Source organism: Talpa occidentalis, unplaced genomic scaffold (assembly GCF_014898055.3).
Source record: "Talpa occidentalis isolate TD23 unplaced genomic scaffold, MPIMG_talOcc4v2.1 talOcc4.9, whole genome shotgun sequence".
NCBI lineage: Eukaryota > Metazoa > Chordata > Mammalia > Eulipotyphla > Talpidae > Talpa > Talpa occidentalis.
In genome coordinates, this window is record NW_023605305.1 from 58,367,356 (window position 1) to 58,394,241 (window position 26,886).

Here is a 26,886-nt window from a genome sequence, read left to right on the forward strand (position 1 = left end):
CTTGCTGTTCCTAAAGGATGAGATATGTAATATCAGGCTAGCAGCCTCTATGAAACTATTATGGTCATAGCAAATCAGTATTTCCAACTAGGAAACAGTAACTATTTAATGGAAGTATCGATCTAGATTAAAATACTAATTTCTGTCACTTTGTGGTTATAGCATGTGACTTAACATCTTCTGACCTCTACCTTCCCGTCTGTAAAAAGGAATAACAAAAATCATCTCACAGGGCTGAGGTAAGCTTTAAATTAGATAATGGACCATGGTGTCCTACATGGTGCCCAGCCTAGAATGGACACTCGAACTCTCTCCTGCCTTCCCTGTCTCTCTGATAAGGCAGATAGCAGTCAACCTCTACGTGGGCATATGCCCATTTGCTCCTATGTCATTGTCTAGATTTGAAATAACACATTCACCATGCTTTTAGAAAGACTTTCTATTTCACATGCCTTAAAATCCAATCCAGTCTTTTCATTTTGTGAGGTTTTCCTGAATTGGTCACCAGTTCTCTAAGAACATAAGTGTTTGTATGTGGTTTTATTCAATTTGGCAAATTAAGCATGTTTTAGAAAACTCCAACCCTTATCTTTCCTGACTTCTGCAGGAGAGGAAACCATTCTTCTCCCAATTTGATCAATAGGAGCTATTATCTTTGCAGTTTCTGTGATGATTGACTTCTTGGCACTTACTCTGCAAACCATAAGGTTTTGGTATTTAAGCCTGAACAGTGGGAGTGTTATTTGGAGGAAAGGGGGGGGGAAAGCCTTGAATCCTCCTCATTGATAAAAGCCTGTGCTCTCTGAAAGGATTACTGGTTCCTCTCAGCAGTTGGCAGGTAGAGACCCAACGTTTACAGGATGCAGTAGCTCTTCCAAGAAGCACCCAGACATGCCACATCCTGTATCCTGGTCCTGCAACATGTGAAGTTACACAGCAGAGACCAGAACACTCACTAGTGGTCAGTCTAGTGACTGCAACGGGTACATGAGGGACCAATAGGCTACCCAGGGTCTTTCCTGACCATAATCAATGAATCCTAGAATGTTGTATCTGGCTGGACCTCAGAGGCCCAGGACTTACATATCAAACTATGTTCTTTGTATCCACAGGATTTTGTGAAGGTAGAGGAGATGTGAAAGAATTTAGGGGTATAGAGGACAGCAAAAGGCTCTTGTTTAAGCCTGTTATATGGTTCAGGCTCCTCATTTCACAGATGATAAAAGTGAATCACACAGCAATTAAGCAACTTGGCCAAAATCAGAAAAGTTTTAAGATAGAGCCACGTCTCAGAGAGGCTTAGAAATAAATGCATCGTGACCTCTCACTAAGCTCCATTTCCTTAAGTCTGTGATATGTGATACTGAGTTCAGGGAGAAGACAGGGAATTCTCAAATAGCAGGGTCAGTCACACAAAGGGACACACTCTCTTCTCTGGAAAAAAGAAAAGAAAAGAAAAATGTCTCTGCTTGTGATGATTAGGGAGGGTAGTGAGGAGGGATAATCAGAAGTGGGGAATTACTGTGCTCAATGTCTTCATAATGACCTCAAATTTGGAATTCTGATGTAAACTTTATAGAAGTTATCAACACAGCCAGGGAGAAAGAGTGTATACCTGTATTGTAATATAAAATCATATTTTTATATAACCTATAATGACTCTGTAAATAGCACAAGTACTGTACATATGGCAAAACATTTGTTTAAGAAAAATTTGAAATATACCAAGATTTGTGGTAGTCCTCATATTTATATGTAGGAGGCACAGAAATGAAGAAAAAGAGTTGTCTAGGTTTTCTCAATGTCTGAGATGCTCTGCTTGAGCTCAGGGAGCTTCTCAACAGTTTTACAGGGTAGGTACCATTATTTTCTCCACTTTAAGATTGAAGACCCAAGGCAGAGGTCGTGAGGCCCTTGCCTACTTAGCTTGTTGAGGCAGGGGTATGGGGATTATAATCAAACCCAGACAGTCTGGAAGCAGAGCCAGAGTGTCTCCAATAGTGATCTATAGGTGGGAAGAGGGGGTCGGGGGAAGGTGAAAGATGTACCCGCTTGCTCTCCATCTTAAGTCTCCTTCAGCCCCAGAGGTCTTCTGTGGAACTCCAAGCTCTGGAGAATATAGTTACCTCTCCCATCAATGCTTGTGTTCACTAACCCTAAAATCCATTAAGGATCGCAGGGAGTATAAAGGGAGGAGAGGAAATACTTCTTGAATCACACTTAAATGACTATTTTCCCTTTGGAAATACTATTTCATTTTTTAAATCTGTTAAATCAATATTAAGGGTCATACATGATGCCTGTATTTAAAGGACTCATGCCACACACATCTTAAAGTAAATAAAAGTAGTTTATATATTCTTGAAAACTACCTTAAAAGCTGTCATACTTGGGGGTCTCTTTCACAGAACTCTAGAGATTCACTCACTCACTCAGTCATTCATTTAATTCACATGTGTATTGTCAGTTCTATGTATAAAAATTGGGATGAAAAAATTTGACTTGCTCCCTACCATTTTTCTAAAACTGCCATTCTAATGGGAGAAGAGCACAGAAAGACAAACAAAAATTTAAACTGTGTAACAGTGTAAGAATAGGAGTGGACAGAAAAGGCCTCTCCATCCTATGAGTCATCCGCTCACTCCAACCAGGCTAAAGAAAAACACTAAGAGTACTGAATTAAATATCAGAAGAAAAAATACAATGCATAACTCAAAGAAAATGCTAAAGCCAAAAAGAGAGAACATACTAAGTAGAAGCTGACAGACTCAGGAGCTTCTTAGTGTAACAAAAGAATTAGTTCACTTCTGTCTTCAGAGCAGCTGGCAAAGACAAAATAAAAAATTGGAGGGAGCATGCTGGAAAATGCTTAGCTCAGAAATTGATCTTATTTCCCCACAAAGGTTTCAATTCATTTCATTTGGGTGCTACAGATACCTCAGGTTTCCAATGGCATCAACAAACCAGTCATTTCTCCTGGTTTCTACTTGGCCCCGCTTGATTATATACTCTTCCTCTCAAAAGTACCTCCTGGCAATTTTCTTCTTACTCATCCTGCTGTTTCAACTGTCTTTGCCTGTTGGAGTTTGCCATTTAACTTTCCTTTTTGTATGGTCCAAGTACACTTTCATTTCATATTCCAAAATCCATTTTGTAATAATAATAATCTATTACCTATTAATTATCTCTGATCAATTCAAAGTTTCCTGCCATTCAAAAGAAAAAAAGAGACCCAAGAAAGATGCTTTCCTAGTCCCAATTCCATGACAGTGTGAGAGAGCTTATTCCTGACTCTTAAACAACATAAGTAAAGTCTTGGTTAAGTAGGGATGTTGGGATGAAATTAAGCTGTACTGCATGCTCCCTAAAGTTGTAGTAGATTAGCCAATAGTTTGGAAAACTAGATGGCCACATAGGATTTCTTTAAAAACTCCTTACTTTCACCTGGAGTTTAATGTTATTATGTTCATTTCTTTGATCACTGACTCCTTTATCTGTTCATCTACCCAACAAATATTTACTGGATACATACTCTATTCCATGCTAGCTCAGAGCAAGATATGTGCTGGATGGTGAACATAATCAAGATCAATCCTTACTTTACTTAGTTCAATATGTAAGAAAAATAAATTAATTAATATGATAGACATTGTGTACATGGTAGAGGTAGTAATAGGGGCAAAGGGTCTTAGCAGTCTTGGAGGATCCTCTCTTGACCAAAGATTTTGATGATGAAACACAGTTTATGGAGAACCAGAAGTTTAGATAGACAAAAGAAGTTTGGATAATTAATTTCTTCCTTTGAGCAAAAGAGAATTTACTGCAACAAGGAAAGAAGAGCTTAGAATTAATAAGGCAATCACCAAGCCAGAAAGGTCCTTATCATCATGGAGAAAGAAAGCTGGTCTAGGGCCTCCAGGGTGGCTCAGGCAGTTGAGCACAGCGCTGTGAAGCTGTCTGCAGCCTCTGCAGCGCAGGTTCGATCCCTGCAGGCTCGCGAGGGTCCCACATGGCATGGCAGACCTCTCTTGTCGCGCCCGCTGCTCTTCTTAGCAATATATTTCTTCAGTCCGCCTATTCTGTCCCCTGCTCTGTCTCTGGTGAATCTTCTCACCCTCCTGTGCATCTGGCCTGTACCCCAGTTCTTGTATGAATGAATGAATGAATGAATGAATGAATGAATGAATGAATGAATGAATAAATCTTTTTTTAAAAAAAGAAAAGCTGGTCTACAGTGGGTATGTATTCATCTGTCTCTGGTGAATCTTCTCACCCTCCTGTGCATCTGGCCTGTACCCCAGTTCTTGTATAAATGAATGAATGAATGAATGAATGAATAAATCTTTTTTAAAAAAAGAAAAGCTGGTCTATAGTGGGTATGTATTCATCTGTCATAATCACATATCTGCCTTGCCTGTAGAACTTGACTAATAAAAGGAGTCTTCTACTAAAAACAGGGCACACCTCTCCTAGGCCTGGTGATTGGCTCTTAACCTTATATTTCAAATATTTCTAAGTCAATATTTCAAACAGCACTGGGTCTTTGTGCTTTCATCTCCTTAGCAACATAAATATCTGCTGGGAATGGGGTAGTGTAATTTGTTTAAGAGGTTCTGAATTTCCCAGTTCCTTTTACTATCCTAATTTATACTTGGCTCTGGAAAAAGAGAAAATAATTGTTCATCCAACATGGTACTATGCACAGGTTAATGACTTCAATCAACACAACCTGCTTGTTTAGGGAACAATTAAGAAACAGAAGATATAAAACAGAATATTTGATGAACAAGGTACATCTACTTGAAATAGCATGACTCTGACATCAATAAAATCTTACTTGTATTTGAACCTCAAATAGGATACTTCTGTTTCAAGCTGTGTTTTAATCAAAAACAAAAACAACTGTGTTTTTGAAATAAATGAAATAAATCCACTAATTTGATGATATTCAACTCACTGTTAAAAGGACAAAAATTGGTATTACTCTAATCTTCTACTTTTAAATTTGTACTTAGTTCTGTGGTCCATGAGTTCTTTAGCGGCCAGTGAGAAAGTGTTCTTGCATTCTGATAAGATGGTAAATTTCTTGAAGGCAAGGGTCATATATCATATTTTCTTTGTGTCCTTCCTGGTTTCTACATAAACCTGGAACAGACTAATAGGAAGAAGCATAGCACAGGGATGAAACATGTTGACTTTAGAGTCAAACATGTCAAATGTAGCTCTGGCACATACTAGCTTATGACCTTGAGCAAATTACTTCACATCTTTAAGTCCCAGTTCCTCATCCATAAAGTGGGCACAATATTAACAGCCTGTAGAAAAATATTTCATGAGTTCATTGTCCTGCGGCAAAGTATCAGCTATCATTTGGAAAAGATTTGTTTACTTACCAGAGGTAAAGTTTAATTTAATGCAGTAATTCCAAGACTCAGCTGGGGAATTTGTTAAATACATAGGGATTCTAGGATACCTATCCTTAAACTGCTGAATTTCCCTGAGTCTTACATAACCATTCTAGTGCTGGTTCTTTACAAACAACCATTTCAAGGAAACTAATAACGAACAATATGCCTTCAGAAAAATCAAAAACACAAAATGTTTAAAGGAATGGAAAAGTTTGATGTAATTTAAGAATTTAGAAGAATGAGAGGTGGCAGACTAAAATTGAATGCTTGTTTTTGTCACAAAATTTCAAAAATGATCAGCAAACTCGATATAGAAACAGCTCAACGAGTATTAACCAAGAACAAAAGTGGCTGTTCAAAGTCAAATACCAAGGTTTCTCTCATTGGATTGACCAACACGTTAGCCAAATAGACTTTCAGAAGGAAAATGATTACCTATAAAGGGCAGGGCAGTATTATCACAATCTTTATCTATGTTGTGTAGCATCTCAATGGCTGGTATATTTGTGGAGCTCTCCACCAATTGGGCAAACGGGGCACACTTTAAACTGTGTAGTCACCCTGCTGTTAGCATAGAGTAGAGAGAAATAAAATTCTTTCCAGCTTTGATTCTTAGCCACTTAAAGCATTTATAAAAAGAAGCCCACTTTGAATGCAGTTGAAAAAGATATTAAGATTCCAAGCACCTTATAGTAATGCAAGTACCTTGTATTTAGGTAGCACTTTCCTTTCAAGAAAGTTTGTACACAGAACAGACATTAGCTCATGACTCCTCATGCAAAGGATCAAGGGCCGAGATAATCATACCCTGGCTAAGGTTGAAGAAACCCAGACTCACTTAGAGAACTTGTCCAAGGTCCCCTGGCATGTCATCAACTGCCAGGAGAAGGTGACCATGATCTTCCCTCACCCAAATCTGGCTCCACGTGGGCTCTTGATTACACAGCCACTTCCCTAGTTTTCAGGTTTGTTTTTCTAATCTTCTCTAACACACTGTTATTTCAATCATTTCAAAGTAGTAAGGAGTAAAAATTTTAAATCTATTTTAAAAAATAGATTGAATGTATAATTTGTACCTTCTGGCTAACTCTGGAAACCAAGTGTTTAAAATAATGGGATTGAGGGACTCCTAGATTAGTGGAAATTATTTTAATCAGGAAAATAAATTTAGGAGGATTACTATTATCCTGCAAGATAGGAAGATGGTTTGTTCCAGGCATGTTAGCCTGGGCGTGTAGGATCTAGATGGCTGGCAATTTTCAAATACTTAATTTACTTTAAATTGCTCCAGTTCAAAATGCTTCGCCCATCTGGACTGGGTTTCCTGTACCATGTCATTATTGATAGCCTGGGGAGATCAATAATTAAAATGAAATAGAGGGAAACATTATGCAGAGCATAAGTTGGAAGCAGAATCCCTTTCTCTAGCCTGCCCTCCACCACACACACACAAAAAGAATCCCTTCCTAGAACCTCTTAGTTTAATTTCTCCCTCTTATGAAATTCCAGTGTTTTACCTATTCCTCTCAAAACACTCTATAAGGTGACCTACAATTATTAGAATGTACATCTTCTTTACTAAGATTGAATATTTTTTGAGCCTAGGGATGAAGTCTTACTTATATCCACTTTACTCACAGCATCAACTAATGCCTTGTGCACATAACACTCAACAAATGTTTTCTGAATGCCTCAGTAATATAACAGCAATACTTCCCATATATTATCACATTCATTCATATAAGGCAATTTGACAAGTTGCAAAATGGCCACGATTCATTTGTTCCTGTACCCACACCTTTTTTGCAACTCCTACCATGAAGAGATGAAGTTTATTTACCCACCTGGAATCTAGGCTGGCTTTGTGATTTACTTTGGCTAACAGAATATGCCAAGATCAGCTTACCTCAGTCCAGATCAAATAAACCTCAGACATCCCACTGATTCATAAGATTAAAGAAATGCATGTCATTTAACTCACAAGGTTTGGGATGGTTTGTTATGTAGCATTACTTATGGGTAAGAGATACTCATTTACAGATGAGAACACTAAGATTCAATGAGGTTAGGAATTAGCCTAAACCCAAACGGTGAAAGGCCAGGATTTGAATCCAGTCTTGCGGATTGCAAAGCCCACAATCTTTCCACTAAGTAAACTAACCAAATTTCAAATAACCTTGACCATTCAGAAATAAGTTTGAGAAGCAAAGGGCGAGAGAGAAATGGGGGAGGAGCTTCCTTTCACTGCTGTAAAGAGGAAGGAGAAAAGCTACTAGAGGCAACCACCTTAGTCTGACAAGAGTTGTGTTTCAGTAGGTCACTTGATCAGATTCAGGAGGTGCAAAAGTATAGGGTCTCTTTCAAACAATAATCTGAAGGGATAATATTTCCTTATCTAAAACACAGAGCTCAACAACTAGAAATTACTATTCAAAGTTGATGATTTTGTCATTATCTTATGTGCTTTTTTCTCAGACTCTTATCAGAAAGAAAAATAATTTTGCATGTAGTTAGTTATCTGACTATTTCCTTCCATCATCAATCTGCCAAGACTGTTTTGATTTCAAACCTGAAGAAAACAGTGTGAATTGGTTCATGTGACGATATCTGCATCTCAATTGTAGTTCTACCTGCAGTCTTTAAACAGCTTTAGTATTTGTGGCTGCAGGCATGGGAACTTTTCACAGCAATGCATGACCATGCTTTGGACTTGCCAAAGAACTCCTCTTATGTTTAAAGGAAGGTCTCTTCTTTTTCCCATAGCTGTCAAACAGCAGCATTTCAGGAGTCCTTTCTAAGTCAGGTGTGGTGAACAGGAATGACCAATGCTACTGTGCACATGATAGATGAGGAGGCTTGTTTGCTCATGTGTTTCACCCCATCAAAATGGGCTACCTGATCTCTGGTTGATAAGAGAATGTTCTTAATGGTTCCTCAGCTCAGAGAGGTATACACCTTCCACATATGGCCATCCATTTTCAGTTACCAATGACCAAGGTATTTGGGGGAATTTATTGCATTTGGGGAATGACTTGGGTGACAGAAGCAACCCTATGGACTTTATTTTGCTGCCTCCCTTTTGTCTCCTACTGTGAGATCATCTGTTAGAAGGACTCTCTTCTGCAGATCTTTCCCCAGTAGCCTTCTCTGTTGTCCTCACGTTTCCCCAACTGCTGTCGCAAGGTCGCCATCAAACCAGTGTATCCTCAACATGTGAAAGAAATGTATTTAGCAATCTTTTAGTAGCAAAGGCTTTTGAAAGCTTAGCACAAAATCTGAAAGTCATAAAAAGAAAGATGACAAATTTGATTGCATTAAAAATATTGCTACAAGGCAGTTGAAACTTAAAATGAAAGTGACTAGCTGTAATAATATAGAAAGTGAAAGTGCTTACAAATAAGCACGAAAAAAATCCAAGCATGCAATATTAGGCAAAGGATGTCAATAGATAATTTATAAGGAAATATATGCAGCTCTTCAAATATGGAAATATACTAGGCTCACTAACAATATTAGAAATTTAAACTGAGGTGTCAATGAAATGTCATTTTTCTCAGATTGGATTGGAAATTAAAAGACTGAAAACTTACTATGTTGAGGTGAATATGAGGAAACAGTGGACCCTTATATGAATAGGAATATAAATAGGTACATGTTGAAAATATCTATGAAATTTTAAATGCAAATAACCTGTGAATGGCAATTCCACTTCTAGTATTTATCTTACAGATAAAATGATCTTATACACAATTTTCAAGATAGTATTGTTTATAACAGAAATAGACTGGAAACAACCCACTTGTCCACCAACTCACTGTATGAATAAATTATAGCCTATAAAAAATTTATAATGGAACACAATGCAGCTGTTAAAAATAAAGAAGCTCTTTATAAAGGTATGTTTTGCTAAATAACATTCCAGTCAATGATGGGTGACATACAGGATGGTGGCACAATAGTCCTTATCGATAGCCTAGCTGTGCTGTATGCTACACCATCTGGGCTGGATTATGTACATTATATGACATTTGTACAATAATGAAATTGCCTAAAGACACATTTCTCAGAAAGTATCCTTATCATTAAGGGATGCATGATTGTGTATTGATTTGCAAAAATCACCAAATATATCCCTAAGCATTAAATAAAAAGAAGCAAAAGACTTAGAGTACATATAGAAGAGTATCATTTGCATAAAAACAAAAAAAGTTGTATATTCTTATATATGTGCACATAAAACTAATATATGCACATATAAGCTGTATATATATTCTTTGATGAGTAAATATACATTCTTATTTATACATGTGCCTATGAAACAGCTTTAAAAAGGACACACAAAAAATGGAAAGGGTCTACATAAGAGGAGGGGAACTGTGACTGCAAGGCAGGGGGGAGAGACTAATATTTTAATATATAACCTTTTTTACTTTAAAATTTGTATACCATGTGCAAAATGGGCGAGTATAAAAAAAGGAGATTCAATAGTTCCTCCTTCATATGATGTGTGTGTCTCTTGTGGTATGTCTAGCATGTCACATGACTCCAGAGGACAAGCCCCTCAACAGAGTGGGTGGGAGAGTAATAGTAATGATCACCAAAAGTTGCCCAAGGATGTTGACCCTAGGTAGGGTGTTCAAGGATGAGACTTTAGGTAGACAGACAAAGTCTCTTCTGTCCCAGAGAGCTGTGCAAATATGGGGATCTACTATTCTCCAATGTATACATGTTCACTATATATTATTGCATATTTCACCTTTGCTTTTTTTGTACTACTCATCTTTATATCCTCCAGTGTCAGGCACTCATTAGGTACTAGACTTGCTGAATCTCACTGACTGGTAAGTGGAAAAAGAAGTGGATTAAGAGATGCTGGACTTGTCCTGATGACACAGACCTTACTAAGAAAGAGCTATGCTGGCAATGAGCAAAAGGAAGAAGTGTGTGTGTGGGGAGAAGGTACTTCAGCTAATACAACACTGACTAACCAAACAACACTACTAATAAGATTTAATATATTAAGGATAGTTTACAGAGCACATTTGTACATGTTTTCACAAAAACTATGTGTTATTACCATTTTAGTTGTGGCAAAACCAAAAATTAGAGAGTGATGTGCTAAAGGGGTCAATTAAGACTTGAATCCATTTTTCTGTCCTCTAGTGGACTCTATTTAAACCATTGCTAATTAAAGCTTTTAATTAGGATGGGTATCTATCTTCCATCTCTGTAAACACAAATACCCTGAACAGAAGGCTGCATGACATAATTAACATATTACGTGGAATTTTGTTCCATTGTCTGCCATTGAATGTATCACCTAGAATTTACATTATAAACTCTGTTAAACATCTACAAGGTTGGGTTTTTTTTTGTTTGTTTGTTTGTTTTTTAAATATTAAATTTTATTTTTATATTCCCCCATACAATTGCAAACGCCCCATTCTGACCCCAATCCTTCCCCTCCCGCCCCCTACCCCCCAAAAAGTGTCTCTGGTTCATAGTTTTTTGTTGATTTTGATTTTCACTTTCTTATATTCATTTTCCTGGTCCCTTATTTAAGTTTTCTAGATTCCTGCTATGAGTGAGACCATCCGGTATTTTTCTTTTTCTTTTTGGCTTATTTCGCTGAGCATGATCCCTTCCAGTGCCATCCATGTTGCTGCAAATTGCATGTGTTTATCTTTTTTGAATGCTGAGTAATATTCCATGGTATATATGTACCACATCTTCTTGATCCAGTCATCTATTTTTGGGCATTTGGGTTGTTTCCAAAGCTTAGCTATTGTAAACAGTGCTGCTATAAACATAGGAGTGCAGGTGCTCTTTGGAATTGATGTTTCTGTGTCCTTTGGGTAAATACCTAGGAGTGGAATTGCTGGATCATATGGAAGCTCTATGTTTAGTAGGTCCAGAAATCTCCACACAGCTCTCCATAGTGGTTGGACCAGTTTGCACTCCCACCAACAGTGCACAAGAGTTCCTTTTTCTCCACATCCTCGCCAACATTTGTTGTTGCTAGTTTTTTTAATATGTGCCATTCTCACTGGTGTGAGATGGTATCTCATGGTAGTTTTGATTTGCATTTCCCTGATTACAAGTGATGTTGAACATTTTTTCATATGTCTGTTGGCCATTTGCATGTCCTCTTCAGAGAAGTTTCTTTTTAGCTCTTCTGCCCATTTTTTGACTGGATTATTTTCTTTGTTGTTGCTGAGTCTCATCAGCTCTTTGCAGATTTTTGTGATCAGTCCTTTATCATTAGTGTTGGGTGCAAAAATGTTCTCCCAGTTGGTGGGGTTTCTCTTTGTTTTTGTTATTGTCTCTTTTGCTGTGCAGAAGCTCTTTAATTTGATGTAGTCCCAGCTGTTTATCTTTGTCTTCACTATCACTGCTTTGGGTGATGTGTCTGTAAAGATGTCTTTGATGTGCAAATCCCGTAGTGTTTCGCCTATATTTCCTTCTATGTATTTTATGGTTTCAGGTCTTATGTCTAGTTCTTTAATCCATTTTGAGTTGATTTTTGTGTATGGTGTGAGGTAGTGGTCAAGCTTCATTCTTTTGCATGTAGCGACCCAGTTTTCCCAGCACCATTTATTGAACAAACTTTCTTTGCTCCAATGCATAGTCTTTGCTCCTTTGTCAAAGATTAGTTGACCATAAATCTGTGGGTTTATTTCCGGATTTTCTATTCGATTCCATTGGTCTGTATGTCTGTTCTTGTTCCAATACCATGCAGTTTTGATGATTATGGCTTTGTAGTATAGTTTGAAGTCTGGGAGTGTGATGCCTCCATTTCCTTCTTTTTTTTTCAGTAGAGCTTTGGCTATTCGGGGTTTTTGGTGATTCCATATGAATTTCATCAATAATTGTTCTATTTCTTTGAAGAATGCCATTGAGATTTTGATTGGAATAGCATTGAATCTGTATATTGCTTTTGGTAGGATGGCCATTTTAATAATGTTTATTCTTCCAATCCATGAGCAGGGGATGTCTTTCCATTTCTTTGTGTCTTCTTCTATTTCTTTTAACAGTGTTTTATAGTTTTCTTTGTATAGGTCCTTTACCTCTTTTGTTAGATTTATTCCCAAATATTTGATTTTTTTTGTTTCGATAATAAAAGGGGTGGTTTTTTTGATTTCTTCTTCTTCAGATTTATTGTTTGTGTATAGGAAGGCTACTGACTTTTGCGTGTTGATTTTGTATCCTGCCACTTTACTGAATTGATTGATGAGTTGAATTAGTTTTTCTGTGGAGATTTTGGGGTTCTCTATGTATATTATCATATCATCTGCAAATAGTGATAGTTTGACTTCTTCTTTTCCTATTTGGATTCCTTGGATGTCTTTCTCTTGTCTTATTGCTCTGGCTAGGACTTCCAGTATTATATTGAAAAGCAGTGGTGAGAGTGGACATCCTTGTCTTGTTCCAGATCTTAATGGAATTGCTTTCAGCTTTTCACCATTGAGAATGATACTGGCTGTTGGCTTGTCATAGATGGCCTTTATGATGTTGAGGTATGTTCCTTGTATCCCAAGAATTTCAAGGGCTTTTATCATGAATGGGTGTTGCACTTTGTCGAAAGCTTTCTCAGCATCTATTGATATTATCATATGGTTTTTATATTTCTTTTTGTTGATGTGTTGGATAACGTTGATTGATTTTCGGATGTTAAACCATCCTTGTGCCCCTGGAATGAATCCAACTTGGTCGTGGTGGATTATCTTATGGATACATTGTTGGATTCTGATAGCTAAAATTTTATTGAGGATTTTTGCATCAGTGTTCATTAGGGAGATTGGCCTATAGTTTTCCTTTTTTGTGTTGTCCTTATTCGGTTTTGGTATTAGTGTAATATTGGCTTCATAAACGTGTTTGGTATTGTCCCTTCCTTCTCAATTTTTTGGAAGAGTTTGTGAAGGATAGGCACTAATTCGTCTCTGAATGTTTGGTAGAATTCATTTGTAAATCCATCAGGTCCTGGGCTTTTGTTTTTGGGGAGGTTTTTGATTACCATTTCAATTTCGCTAATTGTAATTGGTCTGTTTAGGTGTTCTATTTCTTCTTTATCTAGCTTTGGGTGATTGTAGAGTTGTAGGAATTTGTCCATCTCCTCTAGATTGTTGAACTTGTTTCCATATAACTGTTCATAGTAGTTACTGATTATTCTTTTGATTTCTGCTGTGTCCGTTGTGATTTCTCCTCTTTCATTTATGATTCTGTGTATTTGTGCTTTCTCCCTTTTTTCCTTTGTGAGCCTGGCTAGGGGTTTGTCTATTTTATTTATTTTTTCAAAGAACCAGCTCTTGGTTTCATTGATCTTTTGGATTGTTTTTTTAGTTTCAATTTCATTTATTTCTGCTTTGGTTTTTATTATTTCTTTTCTTCTACTGGTTCTGGGGTTTTTTTGTTGTTCTTTTTCTAGATCTTTGAGCTTCGAGATTAGGTTGTTTCTTTGAGTTCTTTCTTGTTTTTTGATGTGAGCTTCTATTGCTATATATTTTCCTCTTATTACTGCTTTTGCTGCATCCCATACATTTAGGATATTGGTGTCCTCCTTGTCATTCAATTCAAAGAATTTTTTAATTTCTTCTTTGATCTCCTCGTTAGTCCAGTGGTCTTCCAGTAGTGTGGCTTTTAATCTCCATGAGGTAGGATAGTTCCTTGCCTTCTTTTTATGATTTATTTCTAGTTTGATGCCTTCGTGGTCAGAAAAGATGGTTGGTATGATTTCAATCTTGGTGTATCTGTTGATGTTTGTCTTGTGCCCCAGTATGTGATCGATCCTGGAGAATGATCCGTGTGCGCTTGAGAAAAATGTGTACTCCGTTTTTTTTGGGTTTAGTGTTCTATAGATGTCTGTTAAGCCCAAATGCTCTAGGTCCATATTTAGAGCTTTAGTTTCTTTACTTATTTTTTGTCTTGTTGATCTATCCATTGTTGATAGTGGTGTGTTGAAGTCTCCCACTACATATGTGTTTTCTCTGATGTCTGTTTTCAGAGAGGACAACAGTTGTCTGATATATTTTGGTGCTCTTTCGTTTGGTGAGTATATGTTAATGAGTGTTATTTCTTCTTGAAGTATTGTCCCCTTAATCATAATGTAGTGACCATTGGGGTCTCTTTTTATTTTTTTGAGTTTGAAGTCTGTTTTATCTGATATAAGTATAGCTGTTCCTGCTTTCTTTTTTGGCCCATTTGCTTGTAGGATTGTTTTCCATCCTTTGACTTTGAGCCTATTTTTATCTTTTGTAGCTAAATGTGTTTCCTGGAGACAGCAAAAGGTTGGGTTTTGTTTCTTAATCCAGGCTGCAACTCTGTGTCTTTTTATTGAAAGAGTTTAGTCCATTTACATTTAGAGTTAATATTGATATGTTAGCATCTGTATTTGCCATTATGTTTGTCTTTCCTTTGATTTTATTTATTCTTTTAATAACTTTTTTTTTTTTTTTGGTCTTCTTTCGTTGTTATTCGTCCCTCTGAGGTTCTGGCTTTAGGATTCCTTGTAGTATTTTTTGGAGTGGGGGTTTAGTCGCAATGAAATTCCGGAGTTTCTCTTTGTCTGGGAAGGTCCATATTCTTTCTTCATGGAGGAAAGAGAGCTTTGCGGGATAGAGTTTTCTTGGTTGGCATCTGTTTTCTTGGAGTCTGTTGACTATGTCCCTCCACTCTCTCCTTGCCCGTAGTGTTTCTTCAGAGAAGTCTGATGTCAGCCTGATTGGTTTTCCTTTGAATGTTATCTGTTTCTTCCCTCTTGTCAGCTTCATTATTTTTTCCTTGTCCTGGATTCTTGGGAGCTTTACTATTATGTGTCTTGCTGTGTTTTTCCTTTCGTCGTGGAAGTTTGGTGTTCTTCTTGCTTCTTGTATATCAATTTTCAGCTCCTTCTTCTCATTTGGGAAGTTCTTTTCAATTATATCCATGAATATTTTCTCTGTTCCTACATCTCTCTCCTCTCCTTCTGGAATTCCTATAACTCTTATATTTCCTTTCCTCATGGAGTCAGATAGTTCCCGAAGTCTTTCTTCATTCTTTTTCCTTCGTACTTCTCTTTCCTTTTCTGTTTTGGTTCTTTTTATTTCTGTGTCTTCAAGATTACTTATTCGTTCTTCCATTTCATCTATTCTGCTTTCATTGCTTTTCCCAGAGTTCTTTAGTTCCTCCATTAATTCTTTGATCTCCTGCATTTCTCTTACTTCCCTCTTTAGGGACTCAATTTCCTTCTTCTGATCTATCACTTTTTAATCATGGCAACTTTAAATTCTCTTTCTGGAAGGCTCAGAAGTTCTTCCAAGTTGCTGTCGTTGCAATCTGGGGAGTGGTTTTCTTTTTGTGGTGTGCTTCTTTCCTGAGGAGTTTTTAGGTTGCGTGTGGTTCTTCTACTCCCTACTGTCTGTTTTCTAATTTGTCGTATGCGTTGGGACACTGTGTTGCTCGGACTGACTGACATCTTGGGTGAACTTCTCCGCTCCCCTCTGGCTCTTCCAGGAGCCATCTCTGTCTTCTGGGGGAGCTTTCTGCTGGTTTTAGGCAGTTTTTACTGAAGAAATGTCCCTGTTCTCAAATGGCGAAGCGGGATGCAGTCCCTGCGCCTCCGGTTTCAGGCACACTCTTCTGCGCACCCGGTCTGCCCCGGACGTGGGTGCCTGCTCCCTCTGTGGGCTCAGACTGCTGGTCGGAAGGGGCCTGGCGTGGAATAACTTCCCGGCTGGCCACTGGGTCCTCCAGAAACCTTCTGCCCTTTTCAAGCAGTCTTAAGAAATGTCCTGTTTTATAGGGTGTTAGTGACTTTTTTTTTCCTGGTCGCTAGGTGGCGCCAGAGATCTCTCCTATTGTCCTTGGGGGGCTGTTTTTCGCCTCCCCCCACCCCGTGGGACAGAGAACAGAGCGGTAATGGTAGGGTACACCTCAACAGCTTTGGGGTGCTGTGTCTGCCTTGTGCCCCACCGTCGTGGAGAAACCACGCCCCGAATTTTCGTGCCCCGGGTCTCAGTTCAAAGCCCTCAGTTCCAGGACGCGGGCTGTAGCCCAGTTCAGTGGCGCGGGAATGGCGCCTTTTGCACCCGCTCCCGTGCCTGGGCGCCTGGTTCCTGCTCACTCAGGGAGGGACCTTCACCTCAGTGAGGACCTCCGCGCGTCTCCCCGCAAGCCTAGGTCGTCTCCCCGCAAGCCTAGGTCGCAGGCGCGGGGACCTGGGCAGCCGCGATCCAGGTCTGCACTTGCTTTTCAAGCGCGCCGAGCGCGCCGCTTTCCTGCGCCAGCTTACCGGCAGCCCGGGCTGGGTGCGTGTCTCCCGGGGTCTTTGTTCTTCTCTAATGGCGCCCGGAGCCGTTCGCTCACTGCCGCGGCGGATCCTGCAGGGTTCTCCACAGCTCCCGTTCACGGAGTGTGGTGGCTGCAATAGTTCCTTTCCACTCACAGTCCCGCTTGCTGCCTCGTTTGTTTTTGTTGGCCGTTTTGGTTTGTTGTTTCCCTCCTCTCTGCGGGTCGGAGAGTGCCGCCTCTGTGGGCGGGGGAGGGGAGCAGGGTTCTGCGCTTCCCTCCCCTCTAGTCCTCTTTTATGGCCACTTTCTTCTTCGGGCAGTTCGCTGGCGTCACCCGTTTATCTTCCGTGTCCCAGTTCTCACTGGGACCTGCCGCTTTTCCTCCCTATTCACTTTTTTTAATGGGAGATCTTACTCGCAGCGTCTCCTCGCCGCCATGTTGCTCCGCCCCCTCCTAAAGTATAAGGTTGGGTTTTTTTAATATCCAAAACCAAAACAAACAAAAAAAGTATCAAAAGAAATTCTCCTCCAAAATAACAAGGCTAAAATATAAAGTCAGGGATGATGGTAACACTGAACAGGTAGTACTGTTTCCATTCTCCTTTCCTATTGTTATATCATGTTCTCCACACTGACTATGAAATGCAAGTCACAGAAAATCAAACAAGAAAGGTAACAGACAGAAGGGCCAGCACATTTCATGACAATGATGTTGGTGATAGTAGACTGGTGATGGTAGACTTCTCAGAGATTAATAATTAAAAACAGTCCTCCCTAGAGTGTTCCTTTTTATGTGTGTACAAGGACATTCCTTAAAAAATTTTACCTTAAAAAAAAAAACTAAAAAGCATTAACTTTTGATGTCTGCAAATTTCCCCAGGTAGCAGATCTAAACAGTTAAAACAATTAAATCACAAACAATTTAACAAAAATGAAATCTTCTACACGGATGACCCAACTACAGCCCCAGCTAGACATGGGAGACCACAGGGGTGGCCACAGGGGTGGAAAAAAGATGCCTCTCCCTACCAGTTTTTTTTTTTTTTTTAATGCAGCTAGGTGTAAAATGCCTATCTGAGTGCTCATCAACAGGCAGGGATGGGTGACATTGTTCCAAATGTATACATGGCAAATAAACTAAGAAATGATCACATTGCCTTGATGTTGCAAAGTAAGACCTTATTTATCTGCATGTCAGCAATCTGACAACTCCAAATATTTGAAAAATGGCTGTGAAAAATATGTTCCAATATTCTGAGTGGTTAAAGTAGAAATCACAAAACCCATGCAATAAAGCCAACACATGTCAATTGTAAGTGAATCTACCAGTTCTTTGCTAAAGGTTGGGATTTTAAGTTTTTACATAGTTTTAACACGCCTCTCAACTATAGCAGTGCCTTATGTTAGGAGGATTCTGGGTACTCTATTAAAATGCCAAGAAAAGTGAGTTATTTTTCCTTCCCCTGCACTTTTTTTCATTTTTAAAGAAAGGAAGAGAATCTGGCTTTTACCTTTTTTTATGTATACCTATGATTTGGGCTTGGGAGGATGAAACAAAAGAAAATGGATTTTCAAACAGTGTTGAGAAGCTGGGAGACATTGTCATTCAATATTTTCTTATCTTTGACAAAAATACAACTTCCCTTCTCTGGAAAAGAGATTTGGAATTTTGTTCTTAAGGGTAAAAAGGCTTATAATGAAACTAAAAAGTCTTCCTGGATGTTAAGGAGCTCATAAGGAAAGACATTTGGATGAGTTTGGCATATAAATCAGAAACATGCAAAATAGTTTCAACTACTTGGGAACTTTCTGAAACAGTATCAGTATTTCCAAGACACTCCATTCACCCTCCTAAGGGCAAATTTGGAAACTGGCAATTTAGTTTGGCATTGGAGAGTCAATGAATTACAGGACAGGGTGGGGTAGGGTGAAGCGAGTACTCCCTAGACTTTCATGTCTGAAGACCCAAGTTCAAAGTGCTCCTTAGGGTTTTAGCCAGTATATCCTCCTACCACAGCCTTTTCTTTCTGGGCAAGTCTAGGTGTTCATTTCAACAATGACCATACATTCTATGACCTCAGTGGCCCCTATGACCATGTCAGAAAACACACCTCCAGGGGCCTCCCTGTTGGCACAAGGGGTTAAGTCTCAGCCTATGAAGCAATCTGCAGCCACTGTAGCACGAGTTCGATCCCTGGCCAGGGAGCTAATCCACATGGCACAGCAGACCTCTCCTGTCTCACCCACTGCTCCCCTCAGCAGTGTATTTCAGTCAATCTGCCTGTTCCCCACTCTGTCGCTGGTGAATCCTCTCATACCCCTGCACCTCTGACCTACACCCCAACTCTTGTATGCATAAATAAATAAATATACTTTTAAAAAAAGAAGACACAACTCCATGTTTAAGAGGATACCTCAATTTTATTTCAACAGTAGAACCCTTAGTGACTTCTGGGTGCTGGTGGAACCATGAGGAAGGTAAATGAGAGTATCTCTCTCTTAAGGAGCTGACAGCTAAGAGAGAAAAAAAAATGAGAATGGAGAAAATCTGAAATGATGCCAGACTTATCCTAAACTAAACAAAGTAACAGCTACAGTTGTTAGTCATTCTGGCCAATGAGGAAGAAAAGCTGAAAAGGAATCAAGAAAAGCTTCATCTGCTGAATGATTCACAAACATCCACACATTCATTGATTGTTTCATGTGAATATCACTAGTAAGGAGTTATGACAAATGAAGGGGAGAGATGAAGAAATTTCCAGGCACACTATTCTACCAGACAGAATGTAGTTCAAAATTGTTTGATTTGCATGAGGAGAGATTTAGAAGCAACATCACTTAAGAAACAGTGGAAGGAACCCAGAATGTTTGGTCAAAACAAGAGAAGACTGTAATGACTGATGGCTATTTCAAATATCAGAGAGGTGGTTTGACACATGAAAGGAAGATATGATTCATTCTGAGAAGTGGTAAAGAGTAAAATCATGGCTGATAAATTGAAGGTAACCAGTATATAACCTAAAGAATCTATACCAAAGCAAGTTTTAATTGAAGATGAAGAAAATAGTCTTACAGAAAGTTCCCAAATGGACTCATCAATGACCACGGAAAAAACAAAAGCAAATATGTACTGATACTCTACAATTTCAGACACAGAATTGTCTCATTTTATCCTCATGATTTTATGTGGTTTTAATTATCATTATGTCCTTTACTACAGGCTCAGGGAAATTAAATAATTTGTCCAAATGCACCAACCAATATATGGTTGGGCCAATGTTCAAAGCTAAAGCCCTTACTATACTGCTTAAAAAGGAGCTCAAAAAAAGCAGTAAATAACAAACAACTGGTGAGGATACAGATAAATTAGAACCTTGTGGACAATGGTATCACAGTCCTCAAAAATTATAGAATTACCATATGACCTAGCAATTCTACATCTGGGTTTATACCCAAAATAATTGAAAGCAGGGACTTGAACATATATTTGTATACCCAAGTTTATAGCATTATACAAAAATACCAAAAGGTGGAAGCAACCCAAATGTCCATGGACAGATGAATGGATAAACAAAGTAAAATGATATATTATTCAACCTTAAAAATAAGGGAAATTCTGTGCCTCCCTGGGGCACAAGGGGCTAAGTCTCCACACTATAAAGCTATCTGCAGCCACTGCAGCACGAGTTCTATCTCCAGTCAGAGAGCTACCCACATGGCGCAGCAGACTTCTCCTGTCTCACCCACTGCTCCCCTCAGCAGTGTATTTCAGTAGATCTGCCTGTTCCGCTCCCCAATCTGTCTCTGGTGAATCCTCTCACCCCCCCACCTCCAGCCTGTACCCCAGCTCTTATATATGTGAATAAATAAATCTTTTAAAAAAAGGAAATTCTGATATATGCCATAACAAAAATAAACCTCAAAGACATTATGCTAATAAAATAAGCCAGTCTCAAAGGTCAAATAAGGTATGATTTCACTTTATGAGTTACCTAGAATAGTTAAGGTTATGGAGATGGAAAGTAGAATTGTGGGTGCCAGAGGCTGACAGGGGAAAGGAAGTAGGGGTTATTATTTAAGGGATATAGAGTTTTAGCTTGGAGGTGAATGGTGGTGATGGTTACCAAGCAATATGATTGTACTTAATGTCGTGAACTATACACTGAAAGATGATCTACAGGGTCAGTTTTATGTCTAATATAGCTAACTGCATGTTCTTTTTTAAAGGAGTGAGCTGCTCCTGGTTGGACATGTTCAAGTGGAGACTAGATAGCTATATGACCGGGATGCTGAGGAAAGGATTATTATTCCAGGAATGGGCTGGATTAAAAGAATTCTGAGACCCTTTCCAACTCTAAAATTCTATGACAAGAGGACCTCCCCGGTGGCGCAGTGGTTGAGCACTGGGTTGCAAAGCTGCCCGCAGCCTTTGCAGCGCTGGTTCGATCCCCAGCCGCTGGGTGAGGGTCCCACATGGCGCGCAGACCTCTCCTGCCACCCACTGCTCCCCTCAGCAGTGTACTTGGTCACTCTGCCTGTTCTACTCTCCCCTCTGGCTCTGGTGAATTATCTCACCCTCCCACGCTTCTGAATGTACCCAGTGCTTGAATAAATAAATAAATATTTAAAAAAAAATTCTATGACAAGATAAGTACTTTATTACATCAGTAAAAAATTGTTTTATTTTTCCCATAAAAATACAGACTACCTTTTATCCTGGGGCTCCCTGGGCTGGCCCCTGAGACAGCTGGGTCCTGGAGTTGATTTACAATCAGATTCCCTCATTGTTTGTAAAGCATATTACCAGAAAACCATTTCCAGTTCCATTTTAATGAAGACCAATTTGTTACTTTTTTTTCTGGAAACCTCTGACATCCATTGTTATAGAAAAGATACAAGAAAAGAAAACCTAGGTCTTGCAGTTCAAAAATTAATGAAGGCCCTGAAACAATTATGCCTTAAATATACAGAGGTCTCCGTAATGTAAATAGACTGTAATTCACAGCAAATCTTCTTAGAACAAGGGAACCATTTCAGCATGACAGAGTGGGCAATGTAGCAGGCCTATAGTCTGTACTTAATTTGCAATTTTACTTCCATTGACATTGACTAATGTACAAATAGCCTGGCTTAGAGGATCTGGAAAACACTAGGTCACAGTGTGAAATATATGCTAATATAGCACAATTTATATAAAAATAGAGGAATGTAAATAGCTAACTGAAGCCAGAGGTAGTTGCTCCAGCCAAGTGGGACTGAGGAACACTGATAATGCAAAGAGAATGTTGTCCTTGTTAAAACCTCTGGGAACACCACTCTCAGGTTTTCTTCCAGTTTAAAGGTGATGATAAATTAAAATCAATTTACTGCTGCTTTTTGAAAGCCCACATACATCTTTGATTTTCTGATCATAATATGACAAGTTTAATAATCTAGATGAAAAGAAAGTATGATGCAAACATTAACATTCCCAGTTGCCACAGTAGAGGAGCTAATAGAAAAATGGGGATAAGCTGAGAACAAACATACCTTAAAAAAAGTGAAGTGTGTTAAGTTGGCAGGCAGCAAGTCGGAGTAGAATAAGCATGGTTAAAAACAACTGCTGTTTATTTAGTGTTTATAGATTAGGCATAAGAATTTCACACTCCATTATCTCATTTAATACCCATGACATGCATTAAGAACCAGGACATGGAACATAATTTGGTCATTGCTAAACTACGCTGAAATCACTCCACAGCAAAACCATGGATGACTCAACTATTAGCCCATTCCCAGAGTCAGGCAGCTTCATGTACCTCCTGCAGGTCCCGAAGGCTTGGATCTATGAAACAGCATTCACAGGGGGGTGGGGGTGGGGGGAGGAGAGAGCAAAGGCAGAAACAACAGAAAAACCATTGATGGATTCTAGGTAATTGAAGCAGAAAACCCTGAATTTAAGGCCTAAAGGTGAAGCTGGAAATTACATATAATTTATTAGGTGGTGTGGGTTTGGTTTTCCTCCATTACTGTCCATCTTTCACACCATAATCCACCCACCATATGGCCACACTTTTCCAAGAACTTTCTAGTTAAAACATCGGGCATCTATCTCACAAGAGATAAAATTTAAAGTCTTCAGCAGAACATGCAAAGCCCTTTCTAATCTTGCCTCCCATTATTTCAGCCACTCTGAATTACAGCTCACCATTCTGCCCTTTCATTCCCTGCTTCTCTTTACTGAGATGCCCATCCCTCCACCCCTCCTTCCAACACAAATGTATTCTATATTCAAATAGCTATATTCAAATATATTCTATATTCAAATCAAAACAGGAATCATATCTGTCTTATTCACTGCTGGAATCTCAGTGTGAGGAATATAACTGATGCTGAATAAATGCCTACTGAATGTAGAAATGAGAGAAATAGAAAAACATAAATGAAATCAAGGAGAAGGATAGAAGGACTAAATTGTCTCCTCATCTTTCATCCTTGAAAGTCAACTCATTGAGCTATACAGAACCTAGTCATGCACTCCTTTATACCGTTTTTCTAGTTTGTTTCTGTATTTTTCCCTACCTAGATTCTCAGCATCCCAAGGACAGGACTGTATCTGTCTAGACAGGCAATGCTTAGTTCAATGCCTGGCAGTAAACAAGAAATGATTGAGTGAATCCTTTTGAAGAACTTATAAAATCCCATTTATAGGAACCACAAAAGGTAGTAACTTAGAGGTCCCAATCAACATTTGGAAAGGGTTCCTGTGAGTCAAATTTGGCAGACTAGGTTAACAAATATCTGACAAAATATTATTCAAATAAGAACTCTTTCTGTTTTGGTGAGCCAGCCCAGGTCTATGCACTGAAGCTCTTACTCCTTAGAAAAGCTCAAAAGGTCTTCATTCAGAAGTTGTTTATATGCACTTTTCACAAGCTCAGTTATCAGATTTCCCAGGCCAGAGTTGACTAGACACAACAAATTTGAGTGCAGGAAAGGAGATGGAGGCAGATAAACTAGAAGGTACTCAGAGGAGAACAAGAAGAGACCTAAGGACTCAAAAAGCTTAACAGCTTGTGGCAATTAGCCTAGAGTTCAATAGACCCCGGGTATGTACTCTATGGCAGCACCATCCAATAGCTCACAATGATGACCATGCATTATTTTGAAAATGTAGCCCTCCTTAGGAAGACGGGGTGAATGGGCAATCCATTAAGAAAGATTTCCGTTAGACAACAAAGCATTTGGCATTTAATGGGGAATTCTCTGATTAGTTGGAACATTCACTTAGGTGGAACAGTTAATGAGCTGACAATGCCAGATATAAAATGTGTTCCTATAGAAACCAGAGATTCATTTTGTGTATCTGTCCTTTTAAAGTGATCCAACACATGGAAAAAGACCAAAAGAAACATCAGGATGAATATATACATTAAGTCATGATCCTAAATGCAATTCCAGGAGAGAATGTATTCCCATGCAACCCCAAACCAAGTTTTGAAGGCTGAATGGGCCCTTAAATGGCTCTCTGCACAAGAACCCTTGCAGGAATTTATGTTTGATACAAAGAAAGTCAACATGAACTCAATAGGAGCAGCCAACTCAAACGCCATAATGACATTTACAGGATGGGTACCCAATGGAGAATTAACCAGGGAGAATTCTAAGTCACAAAGCAATCACTATGCACTTAACTTAATCCTATTCCATGAGGCACTCTTTCAAAGATGGACAACCAACAAGGTTTAAAATGTAACTGGCTGTGGTCTGACTTGGGAACTGAAGTTGGGGCAAATAAGTAGACAGGAGCCAGCAGTATACAAGGAGGCCCAGAGCTCTGTATCTCATTGACCAGAAACCAGATCCCTTCCTTCCATCGCCCCCGCCCCCCCCACACACACACTTAAAAGCTTCCCCAAGTTTGAGGTTCCCAGGGAAATCTGGGGCTTCCTTGGGAAAAAAAATGTTCCCAATATCCTTATCTCCTACCATTTGGTTACCCTCAGTCATTCCACCTCACTTAGAATCCATTTTATCTCAGTAAGGTAGGCAAGTCTACAAAAAGAATCTCATTTCAGGGGTAAATCTAGGGATGTCATGTTCCCTCTTGGTTTTCTTAAACTATAGGACACATAAAGGGAAAGTTTATTAGTGGATAGAAATGAGACCTGTCTAGAAAGGGTTATGTATGTCTTGCTGAGAAAAAATTAAAAGAGAGAACTAATGTTTATTAAATAATCTTTAGTAATTTTTAGTAGGTACTGTGAGCCATAGATGTGGAGTACATTACATTCCTTTGTATTTTATTTGATCTTTACAATAACCTGCCTAGGAGTATTGTATAGTAAAAGAAGCAAGTGTGGCTTTGAGAAATTAATTTCAGCTTGGAATCATGCAGCTAGTTGAGACAGAGCCAGAATTCAGACCCAGGTCTGCTGAACCTTGAGAACCAATTTACTGTACTCTACCATGATACTAAAGAAAGGACATTTTCCTGTTGGACAATGTTTAGCTAGATCCCTCTGATTTGATGAGGTTATCTTTCTAAATCAACTTAGCTGGCAGTCCTGAGGGTTTACAAACTACCAGCCCCACAATCCTATGCTAATGAAAATTTCTAAATTTTAAAATCTGGTTCAAAGCAACTTCAAGAAAAGTCCTAAATAGGTAGCACAAACACCAATTAGTCCCAGAATTCTGAATAGGTCATCTGGACTTTCTTAGCCATCATTTCTAGAGGGATCTTCCTTCCCCATGTTGCCCATCTCTCAACAGTGTGGGAAGAGCTGAGGACACTGGACAGTCCTTCTTCTCATTCTCATTATCAATCAATATTAAGGAGAGAATTACTGTCACCTTCCTTTGGTAGCGTAGGTCTGAAGCTACTATAAAGAATAAACTTACAGAGTCACTCATATCATCACATGGAGTCCTCTATGCCTCAGTTTCCATATCCATAAAATGGAGATAGTAGTGTTAAAATAATATTTCTGATGATGGTTATGATGATTAAAGACATAATATACATGAAGCATGGAGCATAATACCTAGCCCACTGAAGTCCCTTGATAATTACAGGTGAATTTAGTATCTGCAATATCTTCTTGTGTTGGTTGTTAATATTTTTGTGGTTCATAAATCATAATAATAGCAGGAGGTAACTTTTACTGAGTACTTAGAATGTATAGGCACTATTTTAACTACTTAAGTAATCATCACAACAGATTTACAACACAGGTACTATTATTATTCTTATTTTCCATAAGAAAGCTAAGCCACAGAATAAATAACTTATTTAATCTAGTTAACCAAGGAGTCTGGTTGGATACTCAATGTGCTTCATACTATCGCACTGGTTATACTTACTATTGTTATTATTTTGTAGTATTACTACAGTTCCTGTTAGTACCAAAGAGATTCCCATTCAACTTTTTAAAAGCAGTTCCAAGAATATTCTAATTTATCAAAAGCGCATAATTTAAACTCCCAGAGTCAGTGAAAGGACATTCAATTTTCTGACACTTAATGCAGTCTCTTCGGTTTAACTTCCTGGCTATTTAAAGACTTCTTGAGCTTGCTCCAAGTTTACTGAGCCTACCCAGAAAACAAAATCTTCCTAATGGCTTTGGTTTTGTGGACTTCGTAAACATTCTTACAATGATAAAAGGATCACATGTGGTGTTATCTTATTGAATAATGGTCTGGTGTGTCTTCTCCTAAATGAAATGTTTGAGCAGTGTTTTTGTAGGCCAGTGACACATTAGAATAATACCATATATTTATATAGTGCTTTGCAATTTTCAAAGTGCTTTCCCAATTACTGTCTCATTTGATCCTCACCGCAGGCTTGCAAAGCAAGCAGGGCAACTGTTATTACCATCCCCATTTTATAGGCAATGTGGTCAAGCAGAAAGTATCCTGGGCTTTGAAGAAAAACAGAATAGGGTTCTGTTCCCTGCTCCTCGATGCTCTAACTGTGTGACCTTGAACTGGTTTTCTAACCTATCCAAGTTTCAGTTTCTTCACCAGCCAGTTGGGAATAATAGTTTACAAGTTTATGAAGAGCATCTAATGAGACTGTCAGTATAAAATAGGACAGTACCTGCCACTGGTTGTTGTTATTATTATTTTATTCTATTATGTAATTCTTTATTTTTAGTATTATTTTCTACTAGAACAAGCCATTGGTTGTTATGAAGAGAAAACAAAAAAAAAAAAGTCAGTGAGAGCAAATT

At 38.7% G+C, this 26,886-nt stretch overlaps 1 protein-coding gene across 3 annotated transcripts in view; it reads right to left on the reverse strand.

Annotated features, from left to right (window-relative positions):
* Positions 1–26,886, reverse strand: part of ROR1 (receptor tyrosine kinase like orphan receptor 1) — a 335,132-nt gene that overhangs the window by 168,528 nt on the left and 139,718 nt on the right. The gene's annotated exons all lie outside the window — the stretch shown is intronic.